At 35.0% G+C, this 18,120-nt stretch overlaps 1 long non-coding RNA gene and 1 pseudogene across 1 annotated transcript in view; both read right to left on the bottom strand.

Annotated features, from left to right (window-relative positions):
* LOC112661110 (uncharacterized) overlaps positions 1 to 18,120 on the bottom strand; it is a 44,270-nt gene that overhangs the window by 16,653 nt on the left and 9,497 nt on the right. The window lies entirely within an intron of this gene.
* On the bottom strand, positions 912 to 1,753 carry LOC112661109 (40S ribosomal protein S3a-like; annotated as a pseudogene).

The following is an 18,120-nucleotide window of genomic DNA, read 5'->3' as shown; positions in this document are numbered from 1 at the left end:
GCATTTCTCAAAGCCTTCTTCAATTCTCTGAGGGGCTCTGAACTGTCTGCAATAAGGTGGACAAGACGGTGAGTGATCTATGATGCTCCTTGGCTATCCTAAAATGGTGTGTTCTGAAGAAATTCCACTCCAACTCTGACATCTCTTATCTTCATTTTCCAGTGTGCTTGCTAGTTTTTATCTTTTTCTATTTTTTTAAAGCTATTTTAATAAGAAGTTGGGAGGAGAAATATCAGGTCTGGCTGGCTGGTCTGTCACCATAGCAACCCAGAGCCCTCTGTAATTACCTTCTGAACACCATGCTTAGTCGGTAGATTATGTCAATGACTGTCACTATGTCTGTGGTAAAAATAAAGCTGTCAGTGTGACAATTTTCTCGAGTCAAAGAATATTCCACCCTGAGGCTGGATAAAAGCTCTGATTCTCTAGAGGAGCTAAAGGATTTGCTGTGAGCACACTGGCACTCAGGAAGAGTTCCTGCCTCCAGATCTCTGCTCCCCTCTTCTCATACAGCTCTGCTGACTCTCCCTGGAAAGAGCCAAGCAAACTTATGAGTTGTTTTGAATTCGGGTATATTTGAGACAGAACACCAAAAAATTAGATTCTAAAGGCAAGCAGCTAAGTTTACATTTTCGTTTATCCTTCCGTAGCTCCTCACCAACACTGCTTTGATACATGTATCTTGAGAGGCTATATAGACCCCTACACAGACTAATTCATTTTACTATATTCACTCTTTTTTCCTACAATATTTGATTATAAACATGTTCAAATATACAGCAAAGGTGAAGGAATTTTACATGGAATTTTACACTATACCCTCATCTAGACTTTACCATTAACATTTTACTCTATTTCTTTTAACACGTTTATCCATCCTTTACCTATCCATCCACTTATTCATCTTTTTTTTAAACATCACAAATACGTTTTTATTTGTCACCATTAAATGTCTGAATTTTAAACAGATTCTTGGACTGGTGGTTCATATCCATCAGCTCGTTCAACTTTAGCACCAGTCTCATCTGCCGTAGCTTTTCCAGAACTACTACCTTCACCATGAAGCTCCATGAGTTTTCCCAATTGAAACTTGGGCTTCTTCAGCATTTTTACTTTTCTAACGAAGACATCATGGAGTGGATAAATAGACTGACAAGCTTTTTCTAAATCTTTTCCAATGCTGCCTGGAATCAATTTATTGACCACTTCTTTCAAGTCATTTGTCTGCACCTCTTGGGTCATGATTTCCATCATCTTTTTCCAGATTTGGCGGACCTGTTGGCACTGAGCATAAGAGGTCTTCCAAACCTGATTATTGCAGTTTTTTAGTAAAACCAAAACAAAATAGACGAAGCAAATAACCATCGGTAGTCTTTACATCAACATGAGCTTCAATCATGGTCTGCCATTTTTTGACCATGGAGCACATTTTGTCACGGGTAGGATCCATTCCATGGAAGTTAGTCAGGCAGTTTTTGCCCTGCACATCCTCAGTGATTAGCTTGAATTTCCTAAATGCAACTTCATTCTGCAGATCAGCAAGACTAACTTCAAAAACGTGACCCTTGAGACCATCAGATGCAATTTTGGTTCCTTGAGTTCTTGTGACTAGTGTTTTTCCAATATTTCTTGTATTGAACATAGTTGGCACTTTCACACCATAACAATCTTTCTTAGAAAATGGATCAACCACTTTCTTCTTGGCTCCTTTTGTGCCACCTTTCATAAGGCGCTTGTTCTTGTCGACCGCCATGGCACTGCTCTGGGAGCCAAAAGTTCATCTTATTTTTTGAACACATTTCAAGTTACAAACATCAGTACACTTCCTCCTAAATACTTGACTATGTATCACTAACTAAAAATTAATATTTCTTTATGTTTTTGTCCTTTTTAAAAAAAAAGTGTTTATTTATTTATTTGACAGAGAGAGCATGCACACACAAGCAGGACAAGCAGGTAGAGGGAGAAGTAGGCTCCCCACCAAGCAAGGAGCCTAATGCGGGACTTGACCACAGGACCCTGAGGTCATGACCTGAGCTGAAGGCAGTTGCTTAACTGATTGAGCCATCCAGACATCCTTGTTTTTGTCCTTTTGATAGAACATTTTTATATAATGAAATACAAAAATTTAGTGTACACTTGCTGAGCTCTCAGTGTATATACCTGTGTGACTCAAACACCCACTTCTATCCCCACTCTGGACAATCACCACTCTTCAATTTCTCCCCTGCAACTCTCAGGTGACAGCTGTGCAGCAAAGAGCAAGTAGTCTCAACTGGACTGGAACCAAGTGCAGGGGGCTCCAGGAGAGATGTAGAGGATATAAAACTGATAGAATAACTTGTGTGTTTGAATACATTGAGAGAAGCATTATACTTCTCACAGTATTTGGCAAAATAGGCATACATATATAAATGACTATCAAACAAAACAAAAAATAGAAGTGATTCTTACTTCCCAAAAAACAATAGACTTATAAAATGTATATGACATGGTTCTGCTAGGAGTAATATTTACATAATTGTAGTAATATAAACCCTACATGTTGATCTCATTTAAAAAGAAAGAATCTCCCAGGCAAAACCAAAAAGAAACTTAAAAGCAGAAGGTACCTTCACTCTGACATCATTTGCCAATTAAAGAAACCAAGGAGCTTAAGATTTAATGACTCTCAGGGACAGGGAGACAAGATGTTGAACCTGTACAAGGGGTCAGAATAGGACCTCTACATGAACCAAGACTCTCAAAGTGCTACTTTCTTGGTAAAAAGAGGGTATTAGCAAGGAACAACTCTTTCCAGAAAAGAAGGAATTCCAAGGAACTTAACTTAACTGTCTCAGCCTGGGCTCTGTGTGAGAAAAGGAATGTCTCACTTGAGAATTGATAGGCAAAGCTCTTCTCTCATACTGGATAGGGGTTTAAATGTACACTGCATGATCTTGGACTCCCAAATTAAGAAATTATCCTAAAAAGTGGTCTTAGACTAAAAAAAAAAAAAAAAAACTCTGGGATTTCTGGCAAAAACCAACACAAATCATTTTCAGGAGAAATATGCTTAACCCAGAGCCCACAAGATTCTGACAGATAGAACTCTGCCCAACATAAGCATAAGTTAAAAATTAGAAAACAAATTTAAAAGCAATGAAAACACAAACAAAAATCAATCCAGGATGAACAAGAGTCTTCAGAAACTACATGTATCAAAATTAGAGCCTCAAAACTTCAGACAATTCAATTATTGGACATAAAATATTAGATATACTTGAAATTATTAGTTAAAATAAAGAATAATGAGTATGAAATAGGAACGAAGCACTATCACAAATGATAAGGCAAATTTGAAAAACACACATCTAGATGTCAATGAAATTGAAAACTCAGTGAAGGAGTTCTACTTTCAATAAAAGTAATTTATGATCCAATGATTCCACTATTGGGTATTTAGCCAAAGGAAATGAAAATACTAATTCAAAAAGATATATACACCCCTATGTTTATTGCATCATTATTTACAATAGCCAAGATATGGAAGCAACCTAAGTGCCCATCAACAGATGAATGGATAAGGAAGATGTGGCACATGCACACACACACACACACACATACACACACACTAGAATATTATGCAGCTGTAAAAAAAAGGATGAGATTGTGACTTTTGAGACAACATGGGTGAATCTAGAAGCTATTATACTAAATGAAATAAGCCAGACTGAGAAAGACAAATACCATATGATTCTACTCATTAAATGGAGTCTTAAAAAAAAGCATAAACAAAGAAAAAACAGAATCAGACTTGTAAACACAAAGAACAAACTGATGGTTGCCAGAGGAGAGGGAACTAAGGAGAATCGGCAAAAATGAGTGAAGAGGAGAGAAAGATACAGGCTTCCCACATGGAACAAATAAGTCACAGGAATAAAAAGCACAACATAAGGGATATAGTCAATGATACTGTAATAGCAATGTAACAGGACAGATGGTAGCAGTACTTGTGGTGAACACAGCATAATGTATAAACTTGTCAAATCACTAAGCTGTACATCTGAAACTAATGTAACATTGGTTATCAACTACACTCAAAAAAAGAAAAGGTCAAAACAAACAAGCAAAAAAAAGTAATTTAGAATATCATTTCTACTTAGATTAAAATGAACGATTTTCTGGAATTTAATAGTTATTAAGCCTGTCTCAAGAAGAAATAGAAAAAGCAAATTAGTTAAATCCATGAAGAAAGTTGAGGAAGTTTCCAAAGAATTCCTCTCTTTACACTCTCACCAAACAAAAAAACAAAGCAACAAAAGGTTCCAATATTGTAGTCAATTTTTAAATAGAAATAGAATTGAGGGCAGCCCCAGTGGCTCAGCGGTTCAGCACCACCTTTGGCCAGGGTGTGATCCTGGAGACCTGGGATCAAGTCCCACATCAGGCTCCCTGCATGGAGTCTGCTTCTCCCTCTGCCTGTGTTTCTGCCTTTCTCCCTCTATCTCTGTGTCTCTCATAAATAAATAAATAAAATCTAAAAAAAAAAAAAAAGAAATAGAATAGAAAGAGTTGGTACTATTTAAATTGCTTCAGCCCCAGAGAAAGAAAATAAGCTTCCAAAGTGTTTTTTAAGAAGTCAATTCTTTTTTCAAATCCTGACAAAGATACAGAAGAAAAAAAGAAAACCATAATCTGATATTATTCAATAATAATAATAATAATAATAATAATACTTAAATACAAATTACAAATACATTATGACATTTGATTTAAAAACACACCATACCCAAATGCAATTTTCAAGAATTATACAATAATAAGAAATTTAATGAAATAATCTATTAAATGGGTCAAAGAAGAAAATCTACTTAATCATTGCAATAAAAATAAAAGCTCTGAAATTCAGAGCCCTTTATTAAAACAGATGCTCAAATGCAAAGATGATAAGTGTCTTGAAGTCTTTTTTAATTAAACAAAAGTTGTACAAAACAGAAATCAAAATGTATGCTAACGTATATTTTGTAATCTGAAGGATGGGTTATAAAGTGGGGAAGGATTTTGAGAGTATTTACATGAAAGCAAAGCTATGAAAGATTACAAGAATTTTTATACCCAGCTATAGCAGTTTGCTCTGTCAGTTTGGTTAAAACTACACTTCCCAGAATTTACTTTGGTGTATGATTACAGGTTAGATTCAGACAAAAGAGGGATTTGCATGAGATCTGGAAGTTGAAAGTGAAGGCCTCTAAAGGTTGCCATGATAGAGGCAAGGGTAAGATACTATAGCTTACCCTTGCTCTCTCTGCTCCATTTCCAGCTCTTCTTCTCAACTAATGATTCTGTTAATCAATAGCAGCAACAGGCTGAACTCCAGCTGCCTGACAGAAGACAAGAGAGACTGTGGTGGTAGAGGCATAGCCTCTCATGCACCTTCTCATGTGCTTCCTCTTTGTACTCTCACTTCATTGGGTGGGTAGGCTTGACATCTCAGATTGGTGACTTCTCAGATTCTTCACTCCCTCCAGAATCTTCACTTTCCAGATCCTCCACAACTGTGTAAAGTTTATTCATTTCCTGTGCTGAATCCTACATGCCAAACTCAGCATTCTACTTCCCTCATTGAAGTCTGAATGTCTTACCAGCCACTGTCATATACATACATTAAAACAACCAAAAGTTTTTCTCAAACGTGTAAAGACCCAAAATATAAAGAAAGCACTATGAGCCTTTATGAAGACCCAGTATTTGAAAAGTGATGAAAAGAACAATTTGGTTCTTTCTAAAGGAAAAAATTTTTAAAACTCGTGATAAAGAAGTTGTGAGCTGAAAGGATAAATGAAGGCTACTGATATTTTTAAAATATAGAATTAAGACTGGATGAATATAGGAAATAAAGATATGGAACAGAATCCCAATATCATAAAACTTAACCTTAAAGTAATAATGGAAATAAATGTTTGGAGGTATTTTGGAAGATGGTAAGAGGGAAATTTTCTAAGTGCATTATTTCTTCAACTTACAAGTTCACTATTTCACCTATCAAGCTAGTAAATACCATATGAATGAGAAATTTTTTTATATAAATTTTTTGTTGGTGTTCAATTTGCCAACATATAGAATAACACCCAGTGCTCATCTCGTCAAGTGCCCACCTCAGTGCCCATCACCCAGTCATCCCCACCCCCCCGCCCACCTCCCCTTCCACCACCCCTAGTTCGTTTCCCAGAGTTAGGAGTCTTTCATGTTCTGTTTAAGAACTGTCAAAGTTATGAACATACTCCTGTGAAGTACCGAAAATAGATAAGACATTTAAATTAATAAAGAACATTCAAAGCAAAACAAAGAAAATGCAGATCATAAAACAAAAAGAAAGAATACTTTTCAAAAGAGAAAACACAGTATTATGGAAAAAAAACTTTCAAAAAGGGAGATTGCTCAATAAAACCAGAGTCTAACTCTTTTAAAAGATCAATAAAATTGACACTTTTCTTGCCACTCTGATAACAAAACAGAAGACCCTAGAGATAAACTTTGAGTTGACAGAGCAGAGTTACACCTAGAAATGGGGTTAGAAATTAGATTCTTACCATGCATAGCCTCATTAAATAAACATTAGCATTAATCAAAATGGGTGATTATACAGGCAAATATAAATTGCCAAAGTGATCTTAAGTAGGAGAAAACCTTAATAAACCAACTATATTAACATAAACTACATAGTTTCTCAGAGATGTACCCCTAAAATAACTACCATGCCCAGATGGTACAATGAATGAATTGAATCAACCATTGGAAAACTCCCTTATTATGTCAACTGCTCGAGGGCATAGTAAATTATAAAAACTACCTAATTGATTCAACAATGTTAACAGAAAACACTGATTTTTAAAACCCAGAAAATTGAAAGGAAGGAAGGAGGGAAAGGGGATGGAAAGAAAAGGTGAAGATAAGAGAAGGGAAGAGATGAAACAAAATACCTATAGGTCATTTCCATTTATGAATGTTGAGTTCTGTTGTATAAGGTAGTTAATTTACTGACAGATCAGATTTCTCCCCTTGGACTCTGGTTGGGTAGGTCTAAAGCAGCCCACTCTAGGGCTTATGTACTCTACTCTTAAATTATGGCCTTTCTGAGGTCTCTGCTATATGCCCCCTCTGTTCAATGAGCCCTCTTTTCCCTGGCTGGTTAGAACTCCAGTGTCCCCCAGCACTTTGTGACTTCAGAAAACTCTATTTAGTTCACAAACCCGCAGTAGCCATTCTTCATCTGTCCTCCTGGGCTGTGTCAGCCAAAGGCTTAAGTGGTCACCAAAGATTTCTAAGAAACCCAGATCTGTACTACTTCCTATTCTGTTTATCTTGCACACACATTCCAGCCACCCCATCAGCTCATTGGTCTCTGGAATCCACTTTCCTATGCTACAGTTTGGAAAACTCTTCCAATGCAGACTGCTGGAGTGAGTGCAGAGGTCAACTCAGGTTTTCACTTCTCTTGAGGATTGGAGCCCTGCAGTGCCTACTGTTCAATGCTTAAAAATAGTTGTTTCAAGCTGGTGCAGCCACTCTGGAAAACAGTATGGACGTTCCTCAAAAAAGTTAAAAATAGAACTACCCTATGATCCAGCAATTGCACTACTAGGTATTTACCCAAAGGATACAAAATATTGATTTGAAGGGTTACAACATTCTGATATATATATAGCAGCATTATCAACAATAGCAAAATTATGGAAAGAGCCCAAATGTCCACTGACTGATTAATGGATAAAGAAAATGTGGGATATATATATACACACACACACACACACGCACACATATTATATATAACATATATATAACTTATCTATTATATATATTACTCGTGGGATATATGTATATAATATACATATATTACTTAGCTGTAAAAAAGAATGAAATCTTGTCATTTGCAATGATGTGGTTGGAGCTAGAGAGTATAATGTTAAGCAAAGTCAGTCAGTCAGAGAAAGACAAATACCATATAATTTCATCCACATGTGGAATATAAGAAACAAAACAAATGATCATAGGAGAAAAATAAAGAGAGAAGTAAACCAAGAAATAGTTTCTTAACTATAGAGAACATACTAATGGTTACCAGAGGGGAGGTGGAGTATAAGTAAAATAGGTAATGGGATTAAAGAGTACACTTCTTGTGATGAGCACCAAGTATTGTATATAAGTATTGAATCATTATATTGTGTACTTGAAACTAATATTGCATTGGATGTTAACTAGCTGGAATTTAAATTTAAAAAACAGTTGCTTTGGGGCACCTGGGGGGCTATAGTTGAGCATCTACTTTTGGCTCAGGGCATGATCCCAGGGTCCTGGGATCAAGTCCCACATCAGTGTGAGGAGGCTGCTTCTCCCTCTGCCTAAGTCTCTGCCTCTCTCTGTGTCTCTCATGAACAAATAAATAAAAAATCTTTTAAAAAATAGTTGTTTCATATTTTTTAGCAGTTTTATAGTTATTTACAGCAAAGGGGAGTATAATATGTTACTCTATCGTGGTTAGAAATGGAAGTCCATGTGCCCATCTTTTAATTTTAAAGGTTTTAAACCTTGATTGTAACACAAGAATAGGAAACTGAAAGTGCATAAAAGCAAAGAAATTGCTGAATTTCAAGGTAGATGCTTCTTTATCATAAAAAGTATTCCTTAAAATATTCCCCTAAATTAAAAAAAAAGAATAGTCATAAAAATTATTACAAGGTTAGGGATAATGTTTTTTTTTAACTATATATTTAAATTTTACACAGTTACAATTGACATTCTGCCATGAAGGATGAGAACATTGGGACTCTTCCAATTTTCCCCACCACTGATTTGATATATAATATACATAATATATAATTTTGATCCATAATACATCATTTTCAGGGTTCATAACATTTACCTTCTGTTTTGTTCATTTCTTTATAATTCGTATACCCTATTATTACCTTTCTTTGTCTTATTTAATTGGTTAGAATCTCTAGCAAAATGATGAAGAGGCAGTGATACTGAGCATCACCATTTTGTGCCTTATTTAATACGAATATTTCTAAAATTTCATCATTAAATATAATGTTTGCTATGGTTGTTGGTAGTTTCACTTCACAGGTTAAGAAAGTAAGACTTCTTTAAAATTTGTGTTCTATTTTATCAAATGTTTTCCTGCAAGTATGAGATGATGATACCATTTTTAATCTACTGATAACTTCCCATGATGAATTTTATTGATATCATCCTTGGATTCCAGGCATAAATCCTACTTGAACATGCCATATCTTTTCATATGCAACAAAAGTCAATTTGTTGTTAATTTATTTAAGACTTTTGCAATAATTTTATTGTATAGTTCTTTGTCTTTGGTATAAAGTTTATAACAGCCTTATGAAATAGTTGGCTAATTTTTCTTTTCCTACCTTTGGAATTAGTTTGAGTGACATAGGGATTTATCTATTTCTTGAAAGTTTGACAAAACTTACCGATAAGATTATGGCTCAGTATCTTTTGAAGGGAAAGACTTTTGACTGCAGGTTTAACTAACTTCATAATTACTGACTTACTCTATTTTTCCTATTTCTTTTTAAGTTAATTTCACTAAATTATATTCTAGAAAATTATCTTCATCTAAATTTTCCATTTAATGACATTACATTTTAGTATTTTCTTAGGTTTCTTACACCTCTTTTTAAGCTATAGTTATGCCTCATTTTATTTTTGTAACAGATTGTTTTCCAAAACTGGCCACAACAATAGTTTTCACCTCAATTGTCCTTCCAGAACCTTGCCACTCTTGTCAAGTGGTAGAGTATGTTTCCCTTCTCCTTGAGGCCTTACTGTGGCATAGAGTCAAGCCCTCCTCAATGTGCCCTATCCAAATTCATGATCTCCAGAATCTGTGAGCATAATAAACAGTTTTTATACCACTAGATTTTGGAATCACTTATTACTCAATCATAGTAACTGAAGTAATTATGAATATTGCTTAATGTGTGTGCTTTAGAAAAATTTTCTTGATCTGTATCTTTGAATATTTTATATTCCATTGTTCTCTATTCCAAAATCAATTGAGTATAAGTCAAAATGCTTATCTATTATTTTCCCTCTAATCCTTTTAAACTCATACTTTCATATTTTTTCTCAGTTTTCTGAAACCTATCTTTTATATCCTTAACTGTATTTTTAGTACTGCTTGTTCTTTCTTCTTTATTTATTCAAATTAATGCTACCATTATATAATGGCTTCAATCTTCCCTTTGATACTTTTTATTCCTGAGCTCTTCCAGCCCATTTTTCCTCTCTATTTAGTATTTTTTCCTCTATCTTCATAAAAAGGCCATATTTCCTTAAACTTATCTTTTTTAATTTATTTGATTTCAAGTATTTGTTTAATATTTTCTTCCACTTTGCAAAATCATTATCCTGTTATTCTTGTAATATTCTTGTTATTCTTGTAATATCTTCCAATATTTTTCTCATATTCACAGCTAGTTTCTTTATGATTACTATTAATCTCTTCACTGATCCAGTCTTTCTTGGTCAGCTATTTGCTTAAGAATATTGTATGGTAACAGACATCAGACTGAGTGAGCTGGTCCAGCTGGCAAAGATTTAGATCTGTTGTCCTGAAATCTCCCACCAACTTTCTGCTCTGGAGTTTTCTCCTTTGTCTCAGCTATCAGGAGCTATATATGGCCCTTGGTAAAGCCAATACCACAGATCCTTCATTTGGTGATTTTTGTGCTTCCTTCTCTTTAAATGTTCTTGCTCCTCAACTTTTCGCCTTACACTGCCACTCCACAGTATGCTTCTCATGAGATGGTATATCTGCTATTCCTCTGTAAGCCTGAAATGTCTTACTATCACTTAGCATCAAATGGGGCTCGATGAAACTCTGGCAAATCATCTACTCTAAGATAAAGTGTTGCCAGTTGGTAATCTCATTATATCACCTATTCACGGAGAATTCTATGTACTTCTAGCATCTGCAGGAGCATCATCATTCATACAACAAATATTAACTAAAAAAAAAAAAACAAATATTAACTGAGTGGTCACCATTTCCAGGCACTATTCTAAGCCTTTGAAATGTATGATTGAACAAAACAATTAAAACCTCTGCCCTTGTACAATTTTTATTATTGAGGGGAAAGGGCAGCAGACAAGAAAATATAAATGGTATTACTTGCTGCAAATTATAAAGTATGATAAAAGTAATAAATGTTAGGAATGCAGAAGAGGGAATTAGGAAATAAATAGGTTATAATTTAAAATAGAATTATCTAGATTTCAGGGCACTTGGGTGGCTCAGTGGTTGAGTGGCTGCCTTTGGCTCAGGTCATGATCCTGGGGTCCTGGGATCGAGTCCTGCATTGTGTTCCCTGGAGGGAGCCTGCTTCTTCCTCTGCCTTTGTCTCTGCCTCTCTCTCTGTGTTTCTCATGAATAAATAAATAAAATCTTTTTAAAAAAGAGAATTATCTAGATTTCACTGCATTGGCAGCTTTTCTTTACAGATGATGATTTGGTATTTCATCTCCTATAATCTCTGCTATTTTCTATTGTTTCAGAGAGGAAAAGAAAGTGGTTTAAATGATTCTGTTAATTCTAACTGAAAGTCTTCTATCATCTCCTTTGCATATACTTATCTCATAAATTATAATAAATTTGTAGTGAAGCATTTCTGTTTTTCTACTTTGACCTTATTCTGTATGTGTCAATGGTGGAGAAATTCTTAAAACCCTAACACTCTTTCATTATTCTGAATCCAACTTGAATCCAAAACCACACTATGATTCACATAACTCTCACAAATCCCTTTAAATCTTAGTTTATTTATGATAAATGGTTTGAGACTTATTTTATGGCTTTCCTTAGAAAAGAACATTCTCACATAATTTGGAGCAGGGGTTGGGGAAGAAACATGAGAAAATAACATGCTTTTCTCCTCTCTTCCTACTAGGTTTTATGTAGTTGCAGTAATAAGGATATACAAACCAGCTTTCAACTAACATTTTTTTTATCTTATTTTATTTAAATTCAATTAGTTAACATATAGAGTATCATTAGTTTCAGATATAGAGTTCAGTTATTCATCAGTTGCATATAACACCCAGTGCTCATTACATCACATGCCCTCCTTAATGCCCATCACCCAGTTACCCCATACCCCCACCCATCTCCCATTCAGGAACCGTCACTTTGTTTCATATAGTTAAGAGTCTCTTATGGTTTGTCTCTCTTTCTGATTTTGTCTAATTTCTCCATCCCTTCCTCTATGATTCTCTGTTTTGTTTTTTAAATTCCACATATGAGTTAAAATAATATGTTTCTCTGACTGACTTACTTTGCTTAGCTTAATACCCTCTAGTTCCACCCAGATCATTACATAAGATTTCATTATGTAATGGCTGAGTAATATTGCATTATGTATATTCCACATCTTCTTTATTAATCTGTCAGTGAATATCTGGGCTCTTTCCATAGTTTGGCTATTGTGGACATTATTGCTATAAATACTGGGGTCCAGGTGCCCCTTTAGATCACAATATTTGTATCCTTTGGGTAAATACTTAGTAGTGTAATTGCTAGGTCATATGATGGCTCTATTTTTAACTTTTTGAGGAACCTCCATACTGTTTTCCAAAGTGACTGTATTCCCAGCATACATTCCCAGCAACAGTGTAAGCAGGTTCCCATTTCTCAATATCCTTGCCAACATCTGTTGTTTCCTGACTTGTTAATTTTAGACATTCTGACTGGTGTGAGGTGGCATCTCATTGTGGTTTTGGTTTCTATTTCCCTGATGCTGAGCAATGTTGAGCATTTTTTTCATGTGTCTGTTGGCCATTTGTATGTCTTCTTTGGAGGAATGCCTGTTTATGCCTTCTCCTTATTTCTTGATTGGGTTATTTGTTTTTTGGGTGTTGAATTTGATGAGTTCTTTATAGATCTTGAATACTAGCCCTTTATCTGATAAGACATGTGCAGATATCTTCTCCCATTCTGTAGTTGTCTTTTGGTTTTGTCAACTGTTTCCTTTGCTGTGCAAAAGTTTTTATCTTGAAGAAGTCCCAAAAGTTCATTTTTGCTTTTGTTTTCCTTGCCTTTGGAGATGTGTCTAGCAAGCAGTTGCTGGGGCTGAGGTCATAGAGATTGCTGCCTGTGTTCTTCTCTAGGATTTCGATGAAGTACTGTGTCACATTTAGATCTTCCATCCATTTTGAGTCTATTTTTGTGTATGGTGTAAGAGAACAATCCACTTTCATTCTTCTGTGTGTGGCTGTCCAATTTTCCTAATACCATTTGTTGAAGAGAGACTGTTTTTTTTTCCATTGCATATTCTTTCCTGTTTTCTCAAAGATTAGTTGACCATAGAGTCGAGGGTCAATTTCTGGGTTCTTCATTCTGTTCCATTGATCTATGTGTCTGTTTTTGTGCCAGTACCATACTGTTTTGATGATTACAGCTTTGTAATAGAACTTGAAGTCCAGAATTGTGATGCCAACAGCTTTGGTTTTCTTTTTCAACATTCTTCTGCTTATTTCGGGTCTTTTCTGGTTCCATACAAATTTTAGGATTATTTGTTTCCACTCTGTGAAAAAAGTTGATATTTTGATGGGGATTGCATTGAATGCATAGAGTTCTCTGGGTAGCATAGATATTTTAACAATATTTGTTTTTCCAATCAGTGAGCATGGAATGTTTTTTCATTTCTTTGTGTCTTCTTCAACTTCCTTTATAAATGTTCTATAGTTTTCTGAGTAAATATTCTTTACCTCTTTGGTTAGGTTTATTCCTAGATATCTTATGGGTTTTGGTGCAATGGTAAATGGAATTGATTCCTTAATTTCTCTTTCTTCTGTCTCATTGTTAGTGTATAGAAACACAACTGATTTCTACGCATTCATTTTATATCCTGCCACTTTGCTGAATTCCTGTATGAAATCTAGCAATTTTGGGGTGAAGTCTTTTGAGTATCATGTCATCTGTGAAGAGTGAGAGTTTGACTTCTTTGCCAATTTGGATGCCTTTTATTTCTTTTTGATGTCTTATTTGCTGTGGCTGGGACTTCCAGTACTATGTTAAACAGTGGTAAGAGTGGATATTCCTGTTGTGTCCTGACCTTAGGGAAAAAGCTCTCAGTTTTTCCCCATTAAGAATGATATTTACTGAGAACCTTTAGGATTCAGCAAAGGCAGTCCCAAGAGGGAAGTATATAGCAATACAGGATTTTCTCAAGAAACAAGAAAGGTCTCAAATACACAAGCTAACCTTACACCTAAAGAAGCTAGAGAAAGAACAGCAAATAAATCCTAAATCCATCAGGAGAAGAGAAATAATAAAGATTAGAGCAGAAATCAATGAAATAGAAACCAAAAGAAGAGTAGAACAGATGGACGAAACTAAGAGCTGGTTCTTTGAAAGAACTAATAAGATCAATAAACTCCTAGCCAGATTTATCAAAACAAAAGAGAAATAACACAAAAACAAAAAGAAAAAGAAACAAAAAGAAAAGGACACAAATAAAAACAGGAACGAAAGAGGAGAGATCACAACTAACACTGAAGAAATACAAACAATTATAAGAAGATATTATGAGCAACTATATGCCAACAAATTAGGCAATCTGGAAGAAATAGATGCATTCTTAGAAACATATAAACTACCAAGACGGAAACAGGAAGAAATAGAAAACCCGAACAGACTCATAAATAGCAAGGAAATTGAAGCAGTAATTAAAAATCTCCAACAAACAAGAGTTCAGGGCTGGATGGCTTCCCAGGGGAATTCTACCAAACATTTAAAGAAGAATTAATACCTATTCTCCTAAAGCTATTTCAAAAAATAGAAATAGAAGGAAAATCTCCAAACCGATTCTATGAGGCTAGGATTACCCAAACCAGACAAAGACCCCAACAAAAAGAATTCCAGACCAATATCCCTGATGAACATGAATGCCAAAATTCTCACCAAGATACTAGCCAACAGGATCCAACAGCACATTAAAAGGATTATTCACCACGACCAAGTACAATTTATTCCTGGGCTGCAGGTGTGGTTCAACATCTGCAAATCAATCAATGTGATACACTACATTAATAAAAGAAAGGACAAAAACCATATGATCCTCTCAATTGGTGCAGAAAAAGCATTTGACAAAATACAGTATTCTTTCTTGATTAAAATTTTCCGTAGTGTTGGGACAAAGGGAACATACCTCAATATCATAAAAGCCGTATGAAAAGCCCACAAGGGTGTTTGTATTTTATTATGATTTTCTGACAATATTTCAAGATAAAAGCTGCCCTCTTACATTCATCAGCTAAAGAATAGAGGTCTTTCTGACAGAAAATCAGGACCAAGAAGGGACTACCCAGGTAGCATGCAGGTGAGACTCTATGACTATTCGGAGTATCAAAGAAGAGGTTTCCTAGGGGTGCCTGGGTGGCTCAGTCAATTAAGTGTCTGCCTTCGGCTCATGTCATGATCCCAGGGTCCTAGGATGGAGCCCCACATTTGGATCCCTGCTCAGAGGGGAGTCCCTCTGCCCTTCCCCTTGCTTGTTCTCTTTCAAATAAATACAATCTTTAATTTAAAAAAACCATATATTTATTTAACAAGGTGCAAAAACTAATGACAAACTATAAAAAATATCAGTTACACATATGACAGATAATTTTCTTTATTTCCAAAGAGATCCTAATATCAGTAAGAAAAAGATAATGAACCCTAGAAAATTTGACTTAAAGGTTATAAATAGGCAGTTTTTTTAAAAAACTCCAAATAGCCTTTCAAAAAGGTTATTATATTCATAATTAATGAACTATAAATAAACTATTAAATAAATAATAAATAAACTATTACTATTTTTAATATATCAATTTTATCAAAATTGTGAAACACGAAACCAGTGCTAATAAATGTAAGAGGAAGTGGGCAGTCTCATACCAGTTGGGAATTTAAGTTAGTACCATCATTTTAAGGGCTATTTGACAAGATCTATTAAAATTTAAGATGCATACCTCCTTTGTTGCAGCAATCTTGTTGTTAGTAGTAAATTTATTTATCAACATTTGCCAAAAACAATGAAAACAAAACTGACATTTGACTATTGTATATTCGTATGGCCCCCTGTTGTTGTCCATCTGTATGATAAGTATCCATGTAATAATGTCTTTAATATCAGTCTTAAAGTATATGTACTGACTAAAAACTGGAAATTACCAATTCACCTGTACATTAGAGATGAGCTAAGTAGATTGAGGTCTTCCAATCCAAGAATATGTGGTATCTTTCTATTCATCTGTGTCATCTTCAATTTCTTTCATCGATGTCTTAAAATTTTTTAGTGTATCAGTGTTTCAATACCTTGGTTAAATTTATTCCTAAGTATTTTATTCTTTTGGATGCAATTTTATTTTTTTGATGCAATTTTAAATGTGACTGCTCTCCTAACTTCTTTTACAAATAGTTTGTTGTTTGTGTATAAAATGCAATTGATTTTTGTGTGTTGACTTTGTATCCTGCAACTTTCCTGGATTTGTTTATTATTATAACAGTTTTGGGGTGGATTCTATAGAGTTTTCCAAATATAAGACCACATCATCTGCAGAGAAGCCATGTTATTTCTTGCTTTGGATGTCTTTTATTTCCATTTTTTTCCTAATTGCTTCTGGCCAGGACTTCCAGCACTATGTTGAATAGGAGTGGGGAGAGTGGGCACCTTTGTCTTATGCCCGATCTTAGAAAAAAAGCTCTCAACCTTTCACCACTGAGTATGATGTTAGCTGTGGGCTTGTCATATATGTTCTTTATTTTGTTGAAATACATTCCTTCCATACTCAACTGATGAGAGTTTCTATCATAAAAGCAGGTTGAATTTTGTCAAATACCTTTGCTGCATCTATTGAGGTGATCCATTTTGTTGTTTCTTCTGTTAATGTAGTGTATCACATTTATTGATTTTCATGTGCTGAACCATCCTTGCATGCCAGAGATGAATTTCACTTCATCATGGTATATTGTTCTTTTAGTGTGCTATTGAATTTTGTCTGCTAGCATTTTGTTGATGATTTTTGCATCTATATTCCTCAGAGATAGTGGCCTATAGTTTCCTTTATACTGTGCTTATCTGGCTTTAGTAACAGGGTAATTATTGCCTCATGAAGGGAAGTTGGAAGTATTCCTTCCTAGTCAATGTTTGGGAGGAGTATGAAAAGGATCATGTTAATTCTTTAAGTATTTGTTTGAATTCATCACTGAAGCCATCTGGCTCTGAGATGTAAATGCCTGACAATTAGCTTTTTTGATTGTAATATCAGTGCCTGAAATTAAGCTGCTAGTTGCCAAGGTATCCATTATAAAGACACCCATCTCAAATAAACATAATGCTACACACAAGACAAAGAGCCAGGCTGCCTTACCCATGCAAGTCTCTGGTGACCTACATAATTAACCATTTGAGTGTCTCTTTATTTCCCTTCTGGTAACTTGAGTCCTGCTCTTATGTTTTAAATTCACCAATAAAGAGTGAACCTATGAAACTCTAGGCACCCCTCCTGCAACCCTAATAAAATGCAAAACCCAGGTCCATATTCTCACCCTCTTTCTACCTACAACCTTGCTGTGTGGCCGCAGGGCATATTGCATGTCCTCCAAAACTTGTAATAAACCTTGCTTTTTTTCCAAAGCTCCCAGATAGTTGTTGCTGAGGTACATCTTACAATCATAATAAGAATCTCAAGGGTCAATGGAGCCATAAAAATAATTCTGGCAAAGGAAATGTCCAGCCCAGGTCAGTCCAGGCAAGTGCCCTGAGGTATTTCTAGTCCATAGCCTCACTATTGATAGGCTGAGACTAACACAAAACATGGGCATTTTTGTTGTTGTTGGGAGACTTTTGACTACCGATTCAATCTTCTTGCTTGTTATTGATCTGTTCAGATTTTCTATTCAACATTAAGTCTTCATAAGTTGTATGATTCTAGGAATTTATTCATTTCTTCTAGGTTATTCAATTTTTTGGCATATAACTTTATAGTAATCTCTTATGATCCATTATATTTCTGTGATATCAATTATAATATCTCTTCTTTCATTTCTGATGTTGAGTCTCCTCTCTTTTT

The sequence above is a fragment of the Canis lupus genome, chromosome 23, assembly GCF_003254725.2.
Source record: "Canis lupus dingo isolate Sandy chromosome 23, ASM325472v2, whole genome shotgun sequence".
Lineage (NCBI taxonomy): Eukaryota > Metazoa > Chordata > Mammalia > Carnivora > Canidae > Canis > Canis lupus.
This window is presented reverse-complemented; position numbering and strand designations above follow the sequence as displayed.